This window comes from Somniosus microcephalus, unplaced genomic scaffold (genome assembly GCF_052327205.1).
Source record: "Somniosus microcephalus isolate GS21.2 unplaced genomic scaffold, FLI_Smic_1.0 unresolved_chr7, whole genome shotgun sequence".
Lineage (NCBI taxonomy): Eukaryota > Metazoa > Chordata > Chondrichthyes > Squaliformes > Somniosidae > Somniosus > Somniosus microcephalus.
The window spans coordinates 33,265,577-33,290,020 of NW_028225185.1; the positions used below are offsets into that span (position 1 = coordinate 33,265,577).

Here is a 24,444-nt window from a genome sequence, read left to right on the forward strand (position 1 = left end):
TGGTACCTGAGGGTGCGAGGTCTCGAATTGAGACTGTGTCCTCCCGCCCGTCAGGATACGCCACGTAGGCGTACTGTGGGTTGGCGTGGAGGAAGTGAACCTTTTCGACCAGGGGGTCCGTCTTATGGCTCCTCACGGGTCCCGGAGACGTCAGCCATGGCGGTAGTGATGTCCCCGAGGTGGATTTCCTGGGGAAGACGAACATCTTCTCGTGAGGGGTGGCGTTTGTGGCAGTACAGAGCAGTGATCATATGGAGTGGAGCGCATCGGGGAGGACATCTTGCCAGCGGGAGATTGGGAGGCGCTTGGATTTTAGGGCGAGCATGGCGGTCTTCCACACCGTTGCGTTCTCCCTCTCTACCTGTCCGTTACTCCGGGGGTTGTAGCTGGTAGTCCTGCTCGTGGCTATGCCCTTCTCGAGCAGGTACTGGCGCAGCTCGTCGCTCATGAACGACGAGCCCCTGTCGCTGTGGATGTAATTGGGGAAGCCAAATATGGCGAACAGGTCGTTGAGGCATCTGATGACTGTGGCGCTGATCATGTCCGGGCAGGGGATGGCGAATGGGAAACGGCAGTACTCGTATATAATATTGAGGAAGTACGTGTTGCGGTCAGAGGAGGGAAGGGGCCACTTGAAATCGACGCTGAGACGTTCGAAGGGGCGGGTGGCTTTAATCAGGTGTGCCCTGTCTGGCCTATAAAAATGCGGTTTACATTCGGCGCAGACCTGGCAGTTCCTGGTCATGGTCCTGACCTCCTCGATGGAGTAAGGCAGGTTGCGAGCTTTAATAAAATGGAAGAACCTGGTGACCCCCGGGTGGCAGAGATCATTGTGGAGGGTCCGTAGCCTATCGACTTGTGCGTTGGCACATGTCCCACGGGATAGGGCGTCTGGGGGCTCATTAAGTTTCCCGGGCCGGTATAAGATATCTTAGTTGTAGGTGGATAACTCGATCCTCCACCGCAATATCTTATCATTTTTGATTTTCCCCCTTTGTCTGTTGTTAAACATAAATGCTACTGACCGTTGGTCAGTGAGCAGGGTGAAATGTTTACCGGCCAGGTAATGCCTCCAGTGCCGTACAGCCTCCACTATCGCCTGGGCCTCCTTCTCGACTGAGGAGTGTCGAATTTCGGGGCCCTGGAGGGTCCGTGAAAAGAAGGCCACGGGTCTCCCCGCCTGGTTAAGGGTTGCGGCTAGGGCGAAGTCGGATGCATCGCTCTCCACTTGGAAAGGGATGGACTCATCCACTGCGTGCATTGTGGCCTTCGCAATGTCCTCTTTTATAAGGGTGAAGGCCGCACGGGCCTCTGCCGTCAGGGGGAAGGAGGTTGACTTGATGAGGGGCTGGGCTTTGTCCGCATAGTTGGGCACCCACTGGGCGTAGTAAGAGAAGAACCCTAGGCATCTCTTCAGGGCTTTTAGGCAGTGGGGGAGGGGTAGTTCCAGGAGGGGGCGCATTCGGTCGGGGTCGGGGCCGATGACTCCGTTTTCCACCACGCAGCCAAGAATAGCAAGGCGCGTGGTGCGGAACATACATTTTTCTCTGTTGTATGTCAGATTCAGCCGTTGGGCCGTACGGAGGAATTTTTCTAGGTTGGCGTCGTGGTCATGCCGGTCATGGCCGCAGATGGTGACGTTGTCTAGATAGGGGAAGGTGGCCTGCAGCGCGTTCTGGTCAACCATCCGGTCCATCTCCCTTTGGAAGACCGAGACCCCGTTGGTGACGCCGAAGGGGACTCGGAGGAAGTGGTAGAGGCGACCGTCAGCCTCGAAGGCCGTGTACTGGCGGTCCTCAGGCCTGATGGGAAGCTGGTGGTATGCCGACTTCAGATCAATCGTCGAGAATACCCGGTATTGTGCTATCTGGTTGACCATGTCAGATATGCGGGGAAGTGGGTATGCGTCTAATTGCGTGTATCGATTGATCGTCTGGCTGTAATCAATAACCAGGCGCTGTTTTTCGCCGGTCTTCACTACATAAGAACATAAGAACATAAGAAATAGGAGCAGGAGTAGGCCAATCGGCCCCTCGAGCCCGCTCCACCATTCAATAAGATCATGGCTGATCTGATCCTAACCTCAAATCTTCTATCACTCTGCATCCACCCGAACCCATGTGATCTCCCGGGAGAGGCGAAAAACCAGATAAAGACCCAATGGCCAATTTGGGAGAAAAAAATCTGGGAAATTCCTCTCCGACCCATCTAGGCGATCGAAATTCTTCCAGGAGATCACTCTGTCCCTATATTTTCTACAGTACTTACCTTCTGTAAAGGCGATCTCCACCCCAGCCAGGAACAGGAATAAAACCATCTCCTGAAATCTAACAGAATTAGAACACAGTAGGAGCAGAACAAGGCTACACGGCCCCTGGGCCCGCTCCACTACCCACAGGGCCATGACCATTCCGAACCCAGACTCATGTCCAATTTCCTGCCCGCTCCCCGTAACCCTTTACTTCTAGGAAACTATCTATTTCTGTTTTAAATTTATTTAATGATGTAGCTTCCACAGCTTTCTGGGGCAACAAATTCCACAAACCTACCACCCTCTGAGTGAAGAAGTTTCTCCTCATCTCAGTTTTGAATGAGCAGCCCCTTATTTTAAGATTATGCCCCCTAGTTCTAGTTTCACCCATCATTGGGAACATCCTCACCGCATCCACCCGATCAAGCCCCTTCACAATCTTATATGTTTCAATAAGATCGCCTCTCATTCTTCTGAACTCCAATGAGTAGAGTCCCAATCTACTCAACCTCTCCTCATATGACCACCCCCTCATCCCCGGGATTAACCGAGTGAACCTTCTTTGTACTGACTCGAGAGCAAGTATGTCTTTTCTTAAGTATGGACACCAAAACTGTATGCAGTATTCCAGGTGCGGCCTCACCAATACCTTGTACAACTGCAGCAATACCTCCCTGTTTTTATATTCCAACCCCCTAGCAATAAAAGCCAACATTCCATTGGCCTTCTTAATCACTTGCTGCACCTGCATACTAACTTTTTGAGTTTCGTGCACCAGGACCCCCAGATCCCTTTGTACTACAGTACTTTCCAGTTTCTTGCCATTAAGATAATAACTTGCTCTATGATTTTTCCTGCCAAAGTGCATAACCTCACACTTTCCAGTATTGTATTCCATCTGCCAAATCTCTGCCCACTTACTTAGCCTGTCTATGTCCCTTTGCAGGTTTTTTATGTCCTCCTCACTCACTACTTTCCCTCCCATCTTTGTATCATCTGCAAACTTTGATATGTTACACTCGGTCCCCTCCTCCAAATCGTTAATATAGATTGTAAAGAGTTGGGGACCCAGCACTGACCCCTGCGGAACACCACTAGTTACTGGTTGCCAATCTGAGAACGAACCATTTATCCCAACTCTCTGCTTTCTGTTAGAGAGCCAATCCTCCACCCACGCCAGAATATTACCCCCAATCCCGTGATTTTTTATCTTGAGCAATAATCTTTTGTGTGGCACCTTGTCAAATGCCTTTTGGAAGTCTAAATACACTACGTCCACTGGTTCCCCTTTATCCACCCTGTATGTTACTTCCTCAAAAAACTCAAGCAAATTTGTTAAACATGACTTCCCCTTCATGAAACCATGCTGAGTTTGCCCTATTAAATTATGTTTATCCAAATGTCCCGTTACTGTCTCCTTAATAATGGACTCTAACATTTTACCAACCACAGATGTTAGGCTAACAGGTCTATAGTTTCCAGCCTTCTGCCTACTACCCTTTTTAAATAAGGGTGTTACATTAGCAGTTTTCCAATCTGCTGGGACCTTTGCTGAGTCCAGTGAGTTTTGGAAAATTATTACCAATGCATCCACAATCCCTACCGCTACTTCCCTCAAGACCCTGGGATGCAAGCCATCAGGTCCAGGGGATTTATCCGCCTTGAGTCCCATTATTTTACCAAGTACCACTTCCTTAGTGATTTTAATCGTATTTAGTTCCTCCCCCCCTAGAGCCCCCTGTTTGTCCAGTGTTGGGATATTCTTAGTGTCCTCTACTGTAAAGACTGATACAAAATAATTGTTCAGTGTTTTTGCCATCTCCATGTTTCCCACCATTAATTTCCCGGTCTCATCCTCTAAGGGACCAACATTTACTTTAGCCACCCTTTTTCTTTTTATATAACTATAGAAACTTTTACTGTCTGTTTTTATATTTTTTGCTAATTTACTTTCATAATCTATCTTCCCTTTCTTAATCAATCTTTTTGTTATTTTTTGCTGTCTTTTAAAGACTTCCCAATCTTCCATCCTCCCACTAGATTTGGCTACCTTATATGCCCTTGTTTTTAGTCGGATACTATCCTTAATTACTTTACTTAGCCACGGATGGCTATCTTTTCTTTTACACCCTTTTTTCCTCAGTGGAATATATTTTTTTTGGAAGTTGTAAAATAACTCCTTAAATGTACACCACTGGTCATGTACCGTCTTACCCTTTAATCTATTTTCCCAGTCCACTCTAATTAATTCCGCTCTCATACCTTCATAGTCTCCTTTATTCAAGCTCAGCACGCTTGTTTGAGATCCAACCTTCTCACCCTCTAATTGAATATGGAACTCAACCATGTTATGGTCACTCATTCCAAGGGGATCCTTTACTAGGACATTTTTAATTAATCCTGTCTCATTACACAGGACCAAATCTAAGGTTGCTTGCCCCCTGGTCGGTTCAGTTACATACTGCTCAAGAAACCCATCCCTAATACACTCAATGAACTCTTCCTCAAGGCTGCTCTGCCCAATTTGATTTGTCCAGTTAATATGATAATTAAAATCCCCCATAATTATAGCTGTTCCCTTATTACAAGCCTCAACTATTTCCTGATTAATACTCCGTCCAACAGAGTTGCAACTGTTCGGAGGCCTATAGACTACACCCACTAGTGTTTTTTTCCCCTTATTATTCCTTACCTCCACCCAAACTACCACCACTTGGGCTCGCCATGGGCTGGTGCTGCCCTCGATAATCCCTTCCCTCAGGAGTCTTTCTACTTCTGATTTAATAAAGCTCCTATCCCCGGCACTGTACCGCCTGCTTTTAGTAGCAATTGGCTTGCAGTCTTTGGCGAGGTTAGCGAACAACGGGGGGGGTTTGACCTTCAGGGTCGACAGGCTGCATACTTTGCGCGGCGCCGTGTTTAAATTCTGCCGGCTGCAGACTGTAAGTGGGGGCAGGGGCCCGCCATATGCCATCGTGACGCTCTCCAGATGGCACTGGAAGTCTAATCCTAGCAGTACGGGAGCGCAGAGCTGTGGCAGGACGAGGAATTTAAAATCTCTGTACTCCACGCCATTCACTGTCAGAGTCGCTACACAGTAGCCGCCGACGTCCGCCGTATGGGACTTTGAGGCCATAAAGACCTGGTGGCGTGTGGGCATAACTGATAGGGAGTAGCGTCGCACCGTGTCGGGGTGGATGAAGCTCTCCGTGCTTCCGCAGTCGAAAAGGCAATTTGTGGCATGGCCATTTACCTTTACGTTCATCATGGACCTGGCTAGTTGATGGGGCCTAGATTGGTCCAGGGTGATGGAGGCCATCGTCAAGGTCGGTGAGTCGCTGTAGTATTCGCCCGCGCCGTGGGCCTGGTCCCGAAATGGTGTCCAAGATGGCGGCTCCCCCGCGGCTGGTGGTGCCCAAAATGGCGGCCCGCACGGCTCACACGTGGTTGGTGGGGTCCAAAATGGCGGCCTGCATGGTTCACACGCGGCGCTGCTGGAATTGGGGGTCGATTTCGCCCTGCACACACTCGCGTAGTGGCCTTTCTTGCCGCATTTGGAGCAGGTCGCGTCCTTTGCTGGGCATTGCTGTCTGGGGTGCTTGGCCTGGCCGCAGAAGTGGCATTTCTGGCCTCTGGTCATTGCAGCTGTAGTTGGGCTGCTGGCGGCTTGTGGCCTTACCGGGTCCCAAGATGGCTGCTCCCGTGACATCCACGTGGCCATCCAGTCAGGGGGGTAGGCGTCCATGTTCTGGAGGGCCACGTCTAATGAGTTAGCGAGGGCCACCGTCTTCTGCAGGTCGAGCCCCCTCTGTTCCAGCAGCCTCTGCCGTGTATAGTTGGACCTGATGCCGGCTACATAGGCGTCTCGGATCAGGTCTTCCGTGCATTCCTTGGCCGTCACCGCTTTGCAATTACAGGCCCGGCCGAGGACTCTCAGTACCAGTAAATATTCGGCGCCCGATTCCCCGGGGCGCTGTTTTCGGGTAGCCAGGAGGTGTCTGGCGTAGACCTCGTTAACAGGCCTCACGTATTGTTCCTTTAGCGTCGCGATGGCGGCCGCGTAAGTTGTGGCATCTCGGATGATCGAGTAGACTCGGTGGCTCACCCGTGAGTTCAAGACAAGCCGTTTCGCGTCATCTGTAGTGACGGTAGTGCTGGAGGCCTCCAGGAAGGCTTCGAAACAGCTCAGCCAGTGTTCAAAGTTATTGGCTGCATCTGCTGCTTGAGGATCCAGGTCTAAACGTTCCGGCTTCAAGATTTGCTTCATGTCGAAAATTTAGTCAATAAAATTGATGCACTATCAACAACACCAAAGACTACGAGTTGAACTTATACGAAGTAGGCTTTTATTGACTAAGAACTGGAGCATGCCTCTGCTAGTGGATCCATCCTAAGAGCTCCCGGGGGAAGGGTGGTGAGTCACCTTTATACCCGGGCTTAGGGGTGGAGCCAGGGGCGGAGACATGCCCGGACCTGTACAGAGTTAACAGTGGTTTACCACACAGACATGTACAGAGTTAGCAGTGGTTTACCACACCTTCTCTGCTCCAAGGAGAACAATCCCAGCTTCTCCAGTCTCTCCACATCACTGAAGTCCCTCATCCCTGGTACCATTCTGGTCAATCTCCCCTTAACCTTCTCTGCTCCAAGGAGAACAACCCCAGCTTCTCCAGTCTCTCCAGGTCACTGAAGTCCCTCATCCCTGGTACCATTCTGGTCAATCTCCTCTTAACCTTCTCTGCTCTAAGGAGAACAATCCCAGCTTCTCCAGTCTCTGCACATCACTGAAGTCCCTCATCCCTGGTACCATTCTGGTCAATCTCCCCTTAACCTTCTCTGCTCTAAGGAGAACAATCCCAACTTCTCCAGTCTCTCCACATCACTGAAGTCCCTCATCCCTGGTACCATTCTGGTCAATCTCCTCTGCACCCTCTCCAAGGCCTTGACATCCTTCCTAAAGTGTGATGCCCAGAATTGGACACAATACTCCAGCTGAGGCCTAACCAGTGTTTTATAAAGGTTTAGCATAACTTCCTTGCTTTTTTACTCTATGCCTTGCCAGTGTCACCCACAGCCCAAGCCTATTGTAGTCTAGTCTGTAAAGTCTGTGGGTTGTTTAGTTAATTAATACACAGACTCCAAGAGTAACTTAAAACAGGACTTTACTATTCGAAGGTCAGGGCGAATCTGCCAAATAAATCCTGACACAGCACTTATATACCGGTGTGGTCACCGTCGGTATTACAGTATACAGAAGCCAACAAAGTAGTGCCACACCTAAAATTGTTCTCTTAAAGGTGAACGGTTACATACAATGGTTTTCTTAAAGGTAGACGGATACATACACTACAATCCTCCCTTTTTAGCTTACAACATACTTAGTCCCCCATTAAACATAACATATATTCAACTTCATGTAAAACAATTCACAGGTATAATCTATGCGGGAAACAGTTTACAGATTCAGTCTCTGCGGGAACAGTTCACAGATTCAGTCTCTGGTCTTGACTCGGTCCGAACAACATCTCTGTGGTGTAGCCGGTTCACATTGCTAGCGTGACTCATCCAATAGTCTTTCCCTTGACTTAACAGCTTGAACTTCCGTCCTGCTGAACCAGCAGTGCTGACTTTTACAAACAGCTGGACTGCCTTGGTAATTTTTCCTACTTGCCAACTGATTTGGCTCCCTTCGTAGGGCCCACGTACATGATCTGGTAGAAGTGATAATGATTTAGATGGTTATCACCTTCTGCTTCGTCTTTTTCTTTTCTGCTTCTTGGAGACTCTCGGGGCTCCCTTATCAGCTGCCAGCTGTAGCGCCACCATCTCCCTATGTTCCTTAGACTTTAAGTGCTTCATCCTGATTTCTGCACTTTGGGAGTTTTCATCACAAGCTGGGCAGACCAAGTCCTCGTAATATTCCGTGTCACTCAACAGGTCATGGTAATATTCGGTGTCGTCTTGAACTAGTCTAGCGAGAGGGCCTGCTACTTCTTCCTTACCCAACTGGACGTTAGCCGACTGTTGTTCCCTCCCTAGACATCTTTCCTGAAGAGACTTCTTCATGCGTTCATATTCATCCCGCTCTTCCTGGGTTTCCTGCCAATCCTTCACTAATGACCCCATTTGTGATTCCAATACTTCCCCTTCCATCGGGGATTGATTGATCGGGCTATTCAATCCTTCTACTGGAGCAGCTGTTTCAACATTCTGTAGTTCACATTGACGTGATTCAGCGTACTTTCGGCAGCCCCGTAAAATCTGTGTTGCAACCTCAACTATTCCCCAAACTTTTGAGAGCTCCGAACCCCTTCCCTTTGAAGATTGAAGCTCGTGTTCAAATGGTTCCCATTGCAGAGTCTTGTCTCTCAGCATATGAAGGAGTTGGCTGACCGTTAACTCTTCCACGGGGACCCTGTGGATCAGAGTCTTCTCCATTTCATCCACCTTTTCCTCCAATGCTTTCACCTTTTTTTCCTCTTGTACTTTGGCTTTAAGCGCTCGGAGAAGTTGCGCCTTGATGCTCTCTAGCTCATGTTCAGGGGCCATTCTTACAGTCTCTGTGTTTCTTACAGTTGCCTTTTCTTCCACTGAAAGAATTCCCAGTTGAATCTGTTCTTCAAGTTGTTGAACCTCGGTCATTGCCGCCTCATATTTGTCTTGGGTTTCCTTCAATATTTTAATGAGTTCTTGGACATCTTGACTTTCATGTTCTGCCATGTCTTTCACCTCTAATTTCTCATCTATGGATGGAACTTCTACCGATGAGTCTGTCTTGGCCTTGAGCTCATTAAGAATTTCCTGCAGCCTTTGGACTTCTTGCTCATGTTCAACCTTTAGTTTCTCATATGCTTCCACTGAAACTAGCTTTTCGGAGGTTGCCGAGTTAACCCCCTCCAGGATTGTAGCCTGGGCCTGTCCATACTGTTCCTTCAACTTCTCAAACTCTGCTTGTAAGGAGTCGTAGAGAAGAACTGGAATAAAATCCTGGCTTCCTGAAGATTCCTCTTCATTTGCTTCTTTCTGCAAATATTCTAACTCCTGAACATCATAAGGGAGATGTGATCGGTGATTGGTCACGATGGCTCTATGGTCGCTCTCTGCTTGAGCTAGCTGCTTCTGTTGTCTTTCCAGATTCTCCCATTCGGTGTCATAGAACTTTTTCATTGTTTTCATCTCTTGTACGAGACGGTAACTCAATTGTTCTAATTGTTGTCGTGATTTGAAATAAAGTTGAGTCCGAGCTCGGTGTTCTTCCGTCATGGATATGTCCTTAAACTGAACAGACTCAGAATTCTCTGTCAAACTATGTTGTCGTTCGGTGGAGCTCTGTTCTGAATCTTTGTTCTTCTCTGAAGCATAAGCCTTTCTGCATGCCTTCGTTTTTCCAACCTTAGTCGGCAAGTCCATTTTAGCCTTGTCTTTCACATTTGGGTTGGTCTTATCGTCATCCGATTCAGAATCTGAGCTGATTGTCTGCACCGAGTCCTCACTCGTTATGGCTTTTAGATAGTGCCATTCCATGTCTATTTTCTTGATCCACTCCCGTCCTAGAAGTGGTGGTCCTCCCTCAGGTAGTACGTATAAGTTCATTCTTGGGTGTTCTTTACCCCTATCTCTCACCTTGACTCTTATCTTTCCCATGGGGTATACTTTATGCCCCGTGTATGTCTGCAATACGAACTTGGTATCCCTTAAGGGTATATATGAGAATAGCTGGTGGTAATCCCTTCGATTTATGACTGATAGAGCTGATCCAGTGTCCAACTCCATTTTCACTTGGACTCCAGCTATTTTTAGCATGACCCAGATAGTTTGTAGGTCAGCTTCCTTACTCACATTGTGAATTCTCAGACTACCCAGCTCCTGGCCGTTTGGGTCTGAGTCCGAATTCTGTTCGTCTGAACTCTTCTCAGCCACCTTGTGTACCTTGTTGTACTTTTCCTGTGATGGCTTCCTTTGGTTGTTGGTCTTCTTCCCTGACCGGCATACCTTAGCTATGTGACCCAGTTTGCCACATTTCCTACATTCCTGGTTCTTAAACCAGCATTGGTTCTGGTCGTGTGTTGTCTTCCCACAACGATAGCATTTTGTTGTTGTTGAGGTAATTTGATCCACACTGAGTGCCGCTGTCTTTAGCTGCATTTCCGCAGTTCCCTTCGCTGCGGCTTCGTGCGATGCTGCAATAAGGACAGCCCTGTCAAGTGTAAGGTCGTTCTCTTCGAGTAGTCGCTTTTGCGTTCCTTCCTTTGCCAATCCGCACACGAACTTGTCTCGCAATGCCTCTGTCAGATTCCCTCCAAACTGGCAGTATTTCGCTAGTCTACGCAGTTCGACCAAGTATTCTACGTTGCTTTCGTCTTTCCGTTGCGTTCTCGCATAGAATTTGAATCATTCCGCCAACATCAACGGTGTGGGGTTCAAGTGATCCTTCAGAACAGCCACAATATCATCGAAAGTCTGATCCGCCGGTTTAGCCGGTGATAGTAGATGCTTCAAGAGCCCGTATGTCTTCGCGCCCATCGAGTTTAACAAGGTTATAGCTTTGTCATCTTCTTCTATTTTATTGGCCTCACAATAGATCTCAATGTGTTCCACATACGTGGTCCAGTCTTCTACCTCGGAATTAAAATCGTTGATGTTACCACGCTTAGGCATCTTCCTCTCTTCCTGATAAACACCACGAATTATTTCTTTAAAAATTTTTTTTTTCCCAAGATGTCGGTTCCCGCGAAAATGGCGGTTTCCCGCGCTTATCTTCTCTCCCCACCCACTTCAATGGCGGTTTCCCGCTTCTGTCTTCTTCCCCGCCTAATGGCGGCTTCCCGCGTTTCTTCCCTGGCGGGAGGGGTACACTTTCCCCACGGGCGACGGCCGCTGGCTTTCAGGTTCACAGCCTGCGCGTCGGCTTCAGTGCTTTCCCTTTTCTCGGCAGGGCAACCGGCGCTGGGTACACCCCGTTGACGGCGAACAGTTTCAGCCGCTGGGCTGGCTCTCGCTCAGTTCCCCTTGCTCGGGATCTGTCTCTCTCCCGCTCGCTCGGCTCTACCGGCGCTGGGTACACCCCATTGACGGAGAACAGTTTCAGCCGCTGGACTGGCTCTCGCTCAGTCTCCCTTGGTCGGCTCTGCCTCTCCCGCTCGCTCGGCTCCCAATCGTGCCTCCCAGCCCTCTCGCAGTCCGGTGCTTCCCTCCCCGGCTGCGGCTGAGTTTATCTCTTCCCGCGCCTACGTTCCCGGTCGCAGCGCTTCGTGGCTTCGGTTGCTGCCCGGCCTTTTTCGCCGGTCGCGGTCTAGCTGTCTCACAACGCCGTTGCGTCCCCCAGCCTGTCTGTACTGCGGCTTCCTTGCTCCACGCTGCCCCAGGCTCAGCGCCTCTGGACCCGACTTCTGTCCGGCTCCTTTCCCCCTCGACCGTGGTCGAGTGCACCGCCCTTATCCTCCGGTTATTCTTTTTACTTTCCCTTACTCACAGTCACCGTGGCCGCCTTGCTTCTCGTGCTGATCGGCTCACTCCTCACCGTGGCAGAAGGGACAGTCAGTGCCTGTTGCTGATGGAAGTCTTTGTCTCTAAATTCTTCCTCCTTTCTAGTTCTGCAGCCTCGAGTTTTCTCCCAGCATTACGACGAGGGCGGTTGCCTCTTCTCGACGCTCGTTAACTGCTTCGGAAGTATTGTTGCCGCAGGGTACGATCGGACTCGTCGCCACTGTAAAGTCTGTGGGTTGTTTAGTTAATTAATACACAGACTCCAAGAGTAACTTAAAACAGGACTTTACTATTCGAAGGTCAGGGCGAATCTGCCAAATAAATCCTGACACAGCACTTATAGACCGGTGTGGTCACCGTCGGTATTACAGTATACAGAAGCCAACAAAGTAGTGCCACACCTAAAATAGTTCTCTTAAAGGTGAACGGTTACATACAATGGTTTTCTTAAAGGTAGACGGATACATACACTACATAGTCGACAGTGATTGATCACGATGGTTAGTCAACAACTCCATTATCGATGTAATTGCGACAACAGGATGGTAGCAGGCGTTCATTTCTGGTCTCCATATTATAAAAAGGATGTAGAGGCACTGGAGAAGGTGCAAAAAAGATTTACTTGAATTATATCAGTACTGAGAGGTTATAACTATCAGGGAAGATTGAACAGGCTGGGGCTCTTTTCTCTAGACCCGATAGAGGCCTTTTGGACAGGTTGGGTGGTTGGGCAGATGCATGGCAGATGCAGTTTAATGTGGATAAATGTGAGGTTATCCACTTTGGTGGCAAAAACAGGAAGGCAGATTATTATCTGAACGGCAATAGATTGGGAGAAGGGGAAGTGCAACGAGACCTGGGTGTCCTTGTGCACCAGCCACTGAAGGTAAGCATGCAGGTGCAGCAGGCGGTTAAGAAGGCAAATGGTATGTTGGCCTTCGTAGCGAGAGGATTCGAGTACAGGAGCAAGGATGTCTTGCTGCAATTGTACAGGGCCTTGGTGAGACCACACCTTGAGTATTGTGTGCAGTTTTGGTCACCTTATCTGAGGAAGGATGTTCTTGCCATGGAGGGAGTGCAGCAAAGATTCACCAGACTAATACCTGGGATGGCAGGAATGACGTATGAGGAGAGATTGGGTCGATTGGGCTTATATTCGCTGGAGTTTAGAAGAATGAGAGGGGATCTCATTGAAACTTATAAAATTCTGACAGGACTGGACAGACTAGATGCAGGAAGGATGTTCCTGATGGCGGGGGAGTCCAGAACCAGGGGTCACAGTCTAAGGATAAGGGGTAAGCCATTTAGGACAGAGATGAGGAGGAATTTCTTCACCCAGAGAGTGGTGAACCTGTGGAATTCTCTACCACAGAAGGCAGTTGAGGCCAATTCATTAAATATATTCAAGAAGGAGTTGGATATATTTCTTAAGGCTAAAGGGATCAAGGGATATGGGGAGAAGGCAGGGACCGGGCACTGAATTTGGATGATCAGCCATGATCTCATTAAATGGCGGAGCAGGCTCGAGGGGCCGAATGGCCGACTCCTGCTCCTATCTTCTAGATTTCTAAGTTTTAAGATTATGAAGGGGTTTCGATAGGGTAGACGTAGAGAAGATGTTTCCTCTTGTGGGGGAGTCCAAAACTAGCGGCCGTCAATATAAGAGAGTCACTAATAAATCCAATGGGGAATTCAGGAGAAACTTCTTTCCCCAGAGAGTGGTGAGAATGTGGAACTCGCTCCCACAGGGAGTGGTCGAGGTGAATAGCGGAGATGTATTTAAGGGGGAAGCCGGATAAACACACGAGGGAGAAAGAAATAGAAGGATATGGTGATGGGGTGAGAGGAAGAGGGGGCGGGAGGAGGCTGGTGTGGAGCAGGAACACCGGCACGGAGCAGAGGGGCCGAATGGCCTGTTAGGTCTATGTAGCTTGGTCGAACAATTCCTGCCTTCAATCCTGCAGCTGCTCTCCAGGTCGCAGAAGGTCAGAGGTCAGGGCCCGACCTCCCCTGTCCCACCCATTGCCCCAATCACAGAGGAGCGCTTGACCTCTGTCTCCGCTGAATTTGACCCCCACGTCCCAGAGGACAGCGCGTTTATTTGCATGTTCTTAGTTTAGAAATCAGTTCAGAAATTTGTTTGAAAACCAAACTAATCTCGATATAATGTCCCTGTCCCCTTAGTTAGTTCCCCATTCTCAAGATAAAAAGGAACTTTGACTCCGATTATTCCTCATAGACAGAACACACATCCCCTCAGACAGGGAAGTGTTACTGCGCTAATATATATCGCAGTAAAGGTTTGAGAAGAGTTTTCAGACTCAAACTGAAAGCAAAACAAAGGTGAAATACTGACACACTCCCCGGGAACCCCCTGTAAATACTGACACACTCCCAGAGACCCCCTGTAAATACTGACACACTCCCCGGGAACCCCCTGTAAATACTGACACACTCCCTGGGAACCCCCTGTAAATACTGACACACTCCCCGGGAACCCCCTGTAAATACTGACACACTCCCCGGGAACCCCCTGTAAATACTGACACACTCCCGGGGACCCCCTGTAAATACTGACATACTCCCAGAGACCCCCTGTAAATACTGACACACTCCCCGGGAACCCCCTGTAAATACTGACACACTCCCAGAGACCCCCTGTAAATACTGACACACTCCCCGGGGACCCCCTGTAAATACTGACACACTCCCCGGGACCCCCTGTAAATACTGACACACTCCCCGGGAACCCCCTGTAAATACTGACACACTCCCAGAGACCCCCTGTAAATACTGACATACTCCCAGAGACCCCCTGTAAATACTGACACACTCCCGGGGCCCCCCTGTAAATACTGACATACTCCCAGAGACCCCCTGTAAATACTGACACACTCCCCGGGGACCCCCTGTAAATACTGACACACTCCCCGGGACCCCCTGTAAATACTGACACACTCCCCGGGAACCCCCTGTAAATACTGACACACTCCCAGAGACCCCCTGTAAATACTGACACACTCCCGGGGACCCCCTGTAAATACTGACACACTCCCAGAGACCCCCTGTAAATACTGACACACTCCCAGAGACCCCCTGTAAATACTGACACACTCCCAGAGACCCCCTGTAAATACTGACACACTCTCGGGGACCCCCTGTAAATACTGACACACTCCCCGGGAACCCCCTGTAAATACTGACACACTCCCAGAGACCCCCTGTAAATACTGACACACTCCCCGGGACCCCCTGTAAATACTGACACACTCCCAGAGACCCCCTGTAAATACTGACACACTCCCCGGGACCCCCTGTAAATACTGACACACTCCCAGAGACCCCCTGTAAATACTGACATACTCCCAGAGACCCCCTGTAAATACTGACACACTCCCCGGGGACCCCCTTGTAAATACTGACACACTCCCCGGGAACCCCCTGTAAATACTGACACACTCCCAGAGACCCCCTGTAAATACTGACACACTCCCCGGGAACCCCCTGTAAATACTGACACACTCCCCGGGGACCCCCTGTAAATACTGACACTCCCGGGGACCCCCTGTAAATACTGACACACTCTCGGGGACCCCCTGTAAATACTGACACACTCCCCGGGAACCCCCTGTAAATACTGACACACTGCCAGGGACCCCCTGTAAATACTCACACACACTCCCCGGGGACCCCCTGTAAATACTGACACACTCCCAGAGACCCCCTGTAAATACTGACACACTCCCCGGGGACCCCCTGTAAATACTGACACACTCCCCGGGAACCCCCTGTAAATACTGGCACACTCCCCGGGGACCCCCTGTAAATACTGACACACTCCCAGAGACCCCCTGTAAATACTGACACACTCCCCGGGAACCCCCTGTAAATACTGACACACTCCCCGGGAACCCCCTGTAAATACTGACACACTCCCAGAGACCCCCTGTAAATACTGACACACTCCCAGAGACCCCCTGTAAATACTGACACACTCCCAGAGACCCCCTGTAAATACTGACACACTCCCCGGGGAACCCCCTGTAAATACTGACACACTCCCCGGGGACCCTCTGTAAATACTGACACACTCCCCGGGAACCCCCTGTAAATACTGACACACTCCCGGGGACCCCCTGTAAATACTGACACACTCCCCGGGAACCCCCTGTAAATACTGACACACTCCCCGGGGACCCCCTTGTAAATACTGACACACTCCCCGGGGACCCCCTGTAAATACTGACACACTCCCAGAGACCCCCTGTAAATACTAACATACTCCCCGGGGACCCCCTGTAAATACTGACACACTCCCAGAGACCCCCTGTAAATACTGACATACTCCCCGGGGACCCCCTGTAAATACTGACATACTCCCCGGGAACCCCCTGTAAATACTGACACACGCCCAGAGACCCCCTGTAAATACTGACACACTCCCTGGGACCCTCTGTAAATACTGACACACTCCCGGGAACCCCCTGTAAATACTGACACACTCCCAGAGACCCCCTGTAAATACTGACATACTCCCCGGGGACCCCCTGTAAATACTGACACACTCCCCGGGAACCCCCTGTAAATACTGACACACTCCCACAGACCCCCTGTAAATACTAACATACTCCCCGGGGACCCTCTGTAAATACTGACACACTCCCTGGGAACCCCCTGTAAATACTGACACATTCCCGGGGACCCCCTGTAAATACTGACACACTCCCAGAGACCCCCTGTAAATACTAACATACTCCCCGGGGACCCTCTGTAAATACTGACACACTCCCTGGGAACCCCCTGTAAATACTGACACACTCCCGGGGACCCCCTGTAAATACTGGCACACTCCCCGGGGACCCCCTGTAAATACTGACACACTCCCAGAGACCCCCTGTAAATACTAACATACTCCCCGGGGACCCCCTGTAAATACTGACACACTCCCCGGGAACCCCCTGTAAATACTGACACACTCCCAGAGACCCCCTGTAAATACTGACACACTCCCGGGGACCCCCTGTAAATACTGACACACTCCCCGGGAACCCCCTGTAAATACTGACACACTCCCAGAGACCCCCTGTAAATACTGACACACTCCCGGGGACCCCCTGTAAATACTGACACACTCCCCGGGGACCCCCTGTAAATACTGACACACTCCCCGGGGACCCCCTGTAAATACTGACACACTCCCGGGGACCCCCTGTAAATACTGACACACTCCCCGGGAACCCCCTGTAAATACTGACACACTCCCAGAGACCCCCTGTAAATACTGACACACTCCCCGGGGACCCCCTGTAAATACTGACACACTCCCCGGGGACCCCCTTGTAAATACTGACACACTCCCAGAGACCCCCTGTAAATACTGACATACTCCCCGGGAACCCCCTGTAAATACTGACACACTCCCCGGGGACCCCCTGTAAATACTGACATACTCCCCGGGGACCCCCTGTAAATACTGACACACTCCCCGGGGACCCCCTTGTAAATACTGACACACTCCCTGGGGACCCCCTGTAAATACTGACACACTCCCGGGGACCCACTGTAAATACTGACACACTCCCCAGGAACCCCCTGTAAATACTGACACACTCCCGGGGACCCCCTGTAAATACTGACACACTCCCGGGGACCCCTGTAAATACTGACATACTCCCGGGGACCCCCTGTAAATACTGACACACTCCCGGGGACCCCCTGTAAATACTGACACACTCCCCGGGAACCCCCTGTAAATACTGACAAACTCCCCGGGAACCCCCTGTAAATACTGACACACTCCCGGGGACCCCCTGTAAATACTGACACATTCCCCGGGGACCCCCTATAAATACTGACACACTCCCCGGGAACCCCCTGTAAATACTGACACACTCCCCGGGGACCCCCTGTAAATACTGACACACTCCCGGGGACCCACTGTAAATACTGACACGCTCCCTGGGACTCCCTGTAAATACTGACACACTCCCCGGGAACCCCCTGTAAATACTGACACACTCCCCGGGAACCCCCTGTAAATACTGACACACTCCCCGGGGACCCCCTGTAAATACTGACAACACTCCCCGGGAACCCCCTGTAAATACTGACACACTTCCCGGGAACCCCCTGTAAATACTGACACACTCCCGGGGACACCCTGTAAATACTGACACACTCCTGGGGACACCCTGTAAATACTGACACACTCCCCGGGAACCTCCTGTAAATACTGACACACTCACGGGGACGCCCTGTAAATACTGACACACTCCCGGGGACCCCCTGTAAATACTGACACACTCCCCGGGGCCCCCCTGTAAATACTGACACACTCCCCGGGGCCCCCTCTGTAAATACTGACACACTTCCGGGGACCCCCTGTAAATACTGACACATTCCCCGGGGACCCCCTGTAAACACTGACACACTCCCCGGGGACCCCCCTGTAACTACTGACACACTCCCCGGGAACCCCCTGTAAATACTGACACACTCCCCGGGGACCCCCTGTAAATACTGACACACTCCCGGGGACACCCTGTAAATACTGACACACTCCCCGGGGACCCCCTGTAAATACTGACACACTCCCAGAGACCCCCTGTAAATACTAACATACTCCCCGGGGACCCCCTGTAAATACTGGCACACTCCCCGGGGACCCCCTGTAAATACTGACACACTCCCCGGGAACCCCCTGTAAATACTGACACACTCCCAGAGACCCCCTGTAAATACTGACACACTCCCGGGGACCCCCTGTAAATACTGACACACTCCCCGGGGACCCCCTGTAAATACTGACACACTCCCCGGGGACCCCCTGTAAATACTGACACACTCCCGGGGACCCCCTGTAAATACTGACACACTCCCCGGGAACCCCCTGTAAATACTGACACACTCCCAGAGACCCCCTGTAAATACTGACACACTCCCCGGGGACCCCCTGTAAATACTGACACACTCCCCGGGGACCCCCTTGTAAATACTGACACACTCCCAGAGACCCCCTGTAAATACTGACATACTCCCCGGGAACCCCCTGTAAATACTGACACACTCCCCGGGGACCCCCTTGTAAATACTGACACACTCCCTGGGGACCCCCTGTAAATACTGACACACTCCCGGGGACCCCCTGTAAATACTGACACACTCCCCGGGGACCCCCTGTAAATACTGACACACTCCCCGGGGACCCCCCGTAAATACTGACACACTCCCGGGGACCCCCTGTAAATACTGACACACTCCCGGGGACCCCCTGTAAATACTGACACACTCCCAGAGACCCCCTGTAAATATTGACATACTCCCCGGGGACCCCCTGTAAATACTGACACACTCCCCGGGGACCCCCTTGTAAATACTGACACACTCCCTGGGGACCCCCTGTAAATACTGACACACTCCCGGGGACCCACTGTAAATACTGACACACTCCCCAGGAACCCCCTGTAAATACTGACACACTCCCTGGGGACCCCCTGTAAATACTGACACACTCCCTGGGGACCCCCTGTAAATACTGACACACTCCCGGGGACCCCCTGTAAATACTGACACACTCCCCGGGAACCCCCTGTAAATACTGACAAACTCCCCGGGAACCCCCTGTAAATACTGACACACTCCCGGGGACCCCCTGTAAATACTGACACATTCCCCGGGGACCCCCTATAAATACTGACACACTCCCCGGGAACCCCCTGTAAATACTGACACACTCCCCGGGGATCCCCTGTAAATACTGACACACGCCCGGGGACCCACTGTAAATACTGACACACTCCCTGGGACTCCCTGTAAATACTGACACACTCCCCGGGAACCCCCTGTAAATACTGACACACTCCCCGGGAACCCCCTGTAAATACTGACACACTCCCCGGGGACCCCCTGTAAATACTGACACACTCCCCGGGAACCCCCTGTAAATACTGACACACTTCCCGGGAACCCCCTGTAAATACTGACACACTCCCGGGGACACCCTGTAAATACTGACACACTCCTGGGGACACCCTGTAAATACTGACACACTCCCCGGGACCCCCTGTAAATACTGACACACTCCCCGGGACCCCCTGTAAATACTGACACACTCCCCGGGAACCCTCTGTAAATACTGACACACTCCCGGGACCCCCTGTAAATACTGACACACTCCCCGGGAACCCCCTGTAAATACTGACACACTCACGGGGACCCCCTGTAAATACTGACACACTCCCGGGGACCCCCTGTAAATACTGACACACTCCCCGGGGCCCCCCTGTAAATACTGACACACTCCCCGGGGCCCCCTCTGTAAATACTGACACACTCCCGGGGACCCCCTGTAAATACTGACACATTCCCCGGGGACCCCCTGTAAACACTGACACACTCCCCGGGGACCCACAATTCACAATTCAAATCGCTTTATTGGCATGATAAGTTACATCTTATGTTGCCAAAGCATCAAAATACATTTATGGTTTAGCACATAAACGCAGTTCTATTCATACAGTGTATAAACAGGTATATCCCTGAGTGTATAAATATACATTCGCATTGTTTATATATATTCTTTTCTTAGTTTACTGGTTGTCCCTCTGTTCATGGCAAGCTGTAACATAGTGTGCCGCCAGTGTTATACAGTTTCTCTCCTCTCCCAGTAGGAATGGGAGTTTTTGGTTGTCACTCAGATTTCTGAAATCAGGGCATATTTGTGAGAATTTTTGGTAGAAATTCTCCCTGATGCCCTGATATTTTCCACAAGCTGTGAGGAAGTGCATCTCTGTCTCCACCACTCCCTGACTGCAGTGAGAGCATATCCTGTCCTCTCTTGGCAGCCTGGTCTGCCTGTGTCTGCCTTTTTCGATCGCTAGGCTATGTTCGCTAAGTCTGTACCTTGTCAAGGTTCTTCTCAGTTTGTTATCCTTTACCATGGTCAGGTAATCAGCTATGTTGTATTGTCTGTTTAGGGCCAAGTAGCAATTGAGTTTGCTTTGGGTTTTTGTTGTTTCTGCCCAATATGTCAGATATTTTTCCTTTTGCTTAGCGACGATTGTGTTGGGTCGAATTCTTTGTGTTACCCTGTCACTGTCCTGGGGCTGGTTATTGTTAGTATTGTTAGTAGTTACTTCACTGAGTCCCAGGACTAGTTGACTGAGGGTATTCTTCTTTATGGTCAGCTCTTGGCATTTCAGGGCGTCGTAGTGATAGCATTGGGGATTGCTCATTTGTAGGTGATTCCAAAATTTGGTGGCTCTTTTTTGGATAGTGATTATTAATGGATATTGGCCTAGTTCCGCCCTGCATGCATTGTTTACTGTTTTCCTTTGAGTCCGGAGGATACTTTTACAGAATTCTGCATGTAGGATCTCAATTGGGTGTTTGTCCCATTTTGCAAATTCTTGTTGAGTTAGCGGTCCCCATACTTCACTGCCATAGAGTGCAATTGGTTCAATTACTGATTTGAAAATTTTGAGCCAAATGCTAATTGGGATTTCTATTTGGATTGATTTTTTGATGGCATAGAAAGCCCTTCTTGCTTTCTCTTTCAGTTCATTCACAGCCAGTTTGAAGTTTCCCGTAGAACCCCCCTGTAAATACTGACACAGTCCCCGGGAACCCCCTGTAAATACTGACACACTCCCCGGGGACCCCCTGTAAATACTGACACACTCCCGGGGACCCCCTGTAAATACTGACACACTCCCCGGGGACCCCCTGTAAATACTGACACACTCCCAGAGACCCTCTGTAAATACTGACACACTCCCCGGGACCCCCTGTAAATACTGAGAAACTCCCCGGGATCCCCTGTAAATACTGACACGCTCCCTGGGGACCCCCTGTAAATACTGACACACTCCCGGGGACTCCCTGTAAATACTGACACACTCCCCGGGAACCCCCTGTAAATACTGACACACTCCCGGGGACTCCCTGTAAATACTGACACACTCCCGGGGACCCCCTGTAAATACTGACACACTCCCCGGGAATCCCCTGTAAATACTGACACACTCCCGGGGACCCCCTGTAAATACTGACACACTCCCTGGGGACCCCCTGTAAATACTGACACACTCCCCGGGGACCCTCTGTAAATACTGACACACTCCCGGGGACCCCCTGTAAATACTGACACACTCCCGGGGAACCCCCTGTAAATACTGACACACTCCCGGGGACCCCCCTGTAAATACTGACACACTCCCGGGGACCCCCTGTAAATACTGACACACTCCCCGGGACCCACCTGGAAATACTGACACACTCCCCAGGAACCCCCTGTAAATACTGACACACTCCCGGGGACTCCCTGTAAATACTGACACACTCCCCGGGAACCCCCTGTAAATACTGACACACTCCCCGGGGACCTCCTGTAAATACTGACACACTCCCCGGGGACCCCCTGTAAATACTGACACACTCCCCGGGTACCCCCTGTAAATACTGACATACTCCCTGGGGACCCCCTGTAAATACTGACACACTCCCCGGGGACCCCCTGTAAATACTGACACACTCCCGGGGACCCCTGTAAGTAATGACACACTCCCCGGGAACCCCCTGTAAATACTGACACACTCCCCGGGGACCCCCTGTAAATACTGACACACTCCCCGGGACCCACCTGGAAATACTGACACACTCCCCAGGAACCCCCTGTAAATACTGACACACTCCCGGGGACTCCCTGTAAATACTGACACACTCCCCGGGGACCCCCTGTAAATACTGACACACTCCCCGGGGACCCCCTGTAAATACTGACACACTCCCCGGGAACCCCCTGTAAATACTGACATACTCCCTGGGGACCCCCTGTAAATACTGACACACTCCCCGGGGACCCCCTGTAAATACTGACACACTCCCGGGGACCCCTGTAAGTACTGACACACTCCCCGGGAACCCCCTGTAAATACTGACACACTCCCCGGGGACCCCCTGTAAATACTGACACACTCCCGGGGATCCCCTGTAAATACTGACACATTCCCCGGGAACCACCTGTAAATACTGACACACTCCCCGGGGACCCCCCTGTAAATACAGACACACTCCCGGGGACCCCCTGTACATACTGACACACTCCACGGGACCCCCCTGTAAATACAGACACACTCCCGGGGACCCCCTGTAAATACTGACATACTCCCGGGGACCCCCTGTAAATAGTGACGCACTCCCGGGGACCCCTTGTAAATACTGACACACTCCCGGGGACCCCCCTGTAAATACTGACACACTCCCGGGGACGCCCTGTAAATACTGACACACTCCTGGGGACCCCTGTAAATACTGACACACTCCCGGGGACCCCCCTGTAAATACTGACACACTCCCGGGGACCCCCTGTAAATACTGACACACTCCCGGGGACCCCCTGTAAATACTGACACACTCCCGGGAACCCCCTGTAAATACTGACACACTCCCGGGGACCCCCTGTAAATACTGACACACTCCCCGGGGACCCCCTGTAAATACTGACACACTCCCGGGGACCCCCTGTAAATACTGACACACTCCCCGGGGACCCCCTGTTAATACTGACACACTCCCGGGGACCCCTGTAAATACTGACACACTCCCGGGGACCCCCCTGTAAATACTGACACACTCCCCAGGGACCCCCCTGTAAATACTGACACACTCCCGGGGACCCCCTGTAAATACTGACACACTCCCCGGGACCCCCTGTAAATACTGACACACTCCCCGTGGACCCCCTGTAAATACTGACACACTCCCCGGGACCCCCTGTAAATACTGACACACTCCCGGGGACCCCCTGTAAATACTGACAAACTCCCGGGGACCCCCTGTAAATACTGACACTCTCCCCGGGAACCCCCTGTAAATACTGACACACTCCCCGTGGACACCCCTGTAAATACTGACACACTCCCGGGGACCCCCTGTAAATACTGACACACTCCCGGGGACCCCCTGTAAATACTGACACACTCCCGGGGACCACATATCCTTTGAACGACTGTCTCTGCTCCAGAAGGAAAACATTGTTGTCATTGTCAGGCTCAATTTTTGGAGTTTTTATCGCGCAGCAGATGGGGCAATTCGTTGCCAACTGAATAAACATAGAGGGGATGTCTAGAATCGCGGATTGTCCGGCCACTGTGCACGCTGTGACCTGCCCCCGGGTGGCAGTACAGATCCACAAACAACTCCAGGACCACAACAAGCAGAGAAGGTTCCCCATCGCACGGGTCCTGTTCTGGTCACGAAGGACACGTTCGCACGTTGGTGCTCGGGCGAGGACCCAAGAGGGGGCGAAGCGTCGTGTCAGGGGTCTGGGTTATGGAGATATTTGAGCTTTTCAGCCTTGGGGTGTCAGCAGTGGCTCAGTGGGCAGCACACTCGCCTCTGAGTCAGAAGGTTGTGGGTTCAAGTCCCACTCCCGGGACTTGAGCACATAAAGCTGGACTGACACCCCAGTGCAGTGCTGAGGGAGCGCCGCACTGTCGGAGGGGCGGTACTGAGGGAGCGCCACACTGTCGGAGGGGCGGTACTGAGGGAGCGCCGCACTGTCGGAGGGGCAGTACTGAGGGAGCGCCGCACTGTCGGAGGGGCGGTTCTGAGGGAGCGCCGCACTGTCGGAGGGGCGGTACTGAGGGAGCGCCGCACTGTCGGAGGGGCGGTACTGAGGGAGCCCCGCACTGTCGGAGGGGCGGTAC

At 51.3% G+C, this 24,444-nt stretch overlaps 1 protein-coding gene across 1 annotated transcript in view; it reads left to right on the forward strand.

The window, feature by feature from the left end:
• LOC147086758 (SLIT-ROBO Rho GTPase-activating protein 3-like) overlaps positions 1–24,444 on the forward strand; it is a 135,379-nt gene that overhangs the window by 49,293 nt on the left and 61,642 nt on the right.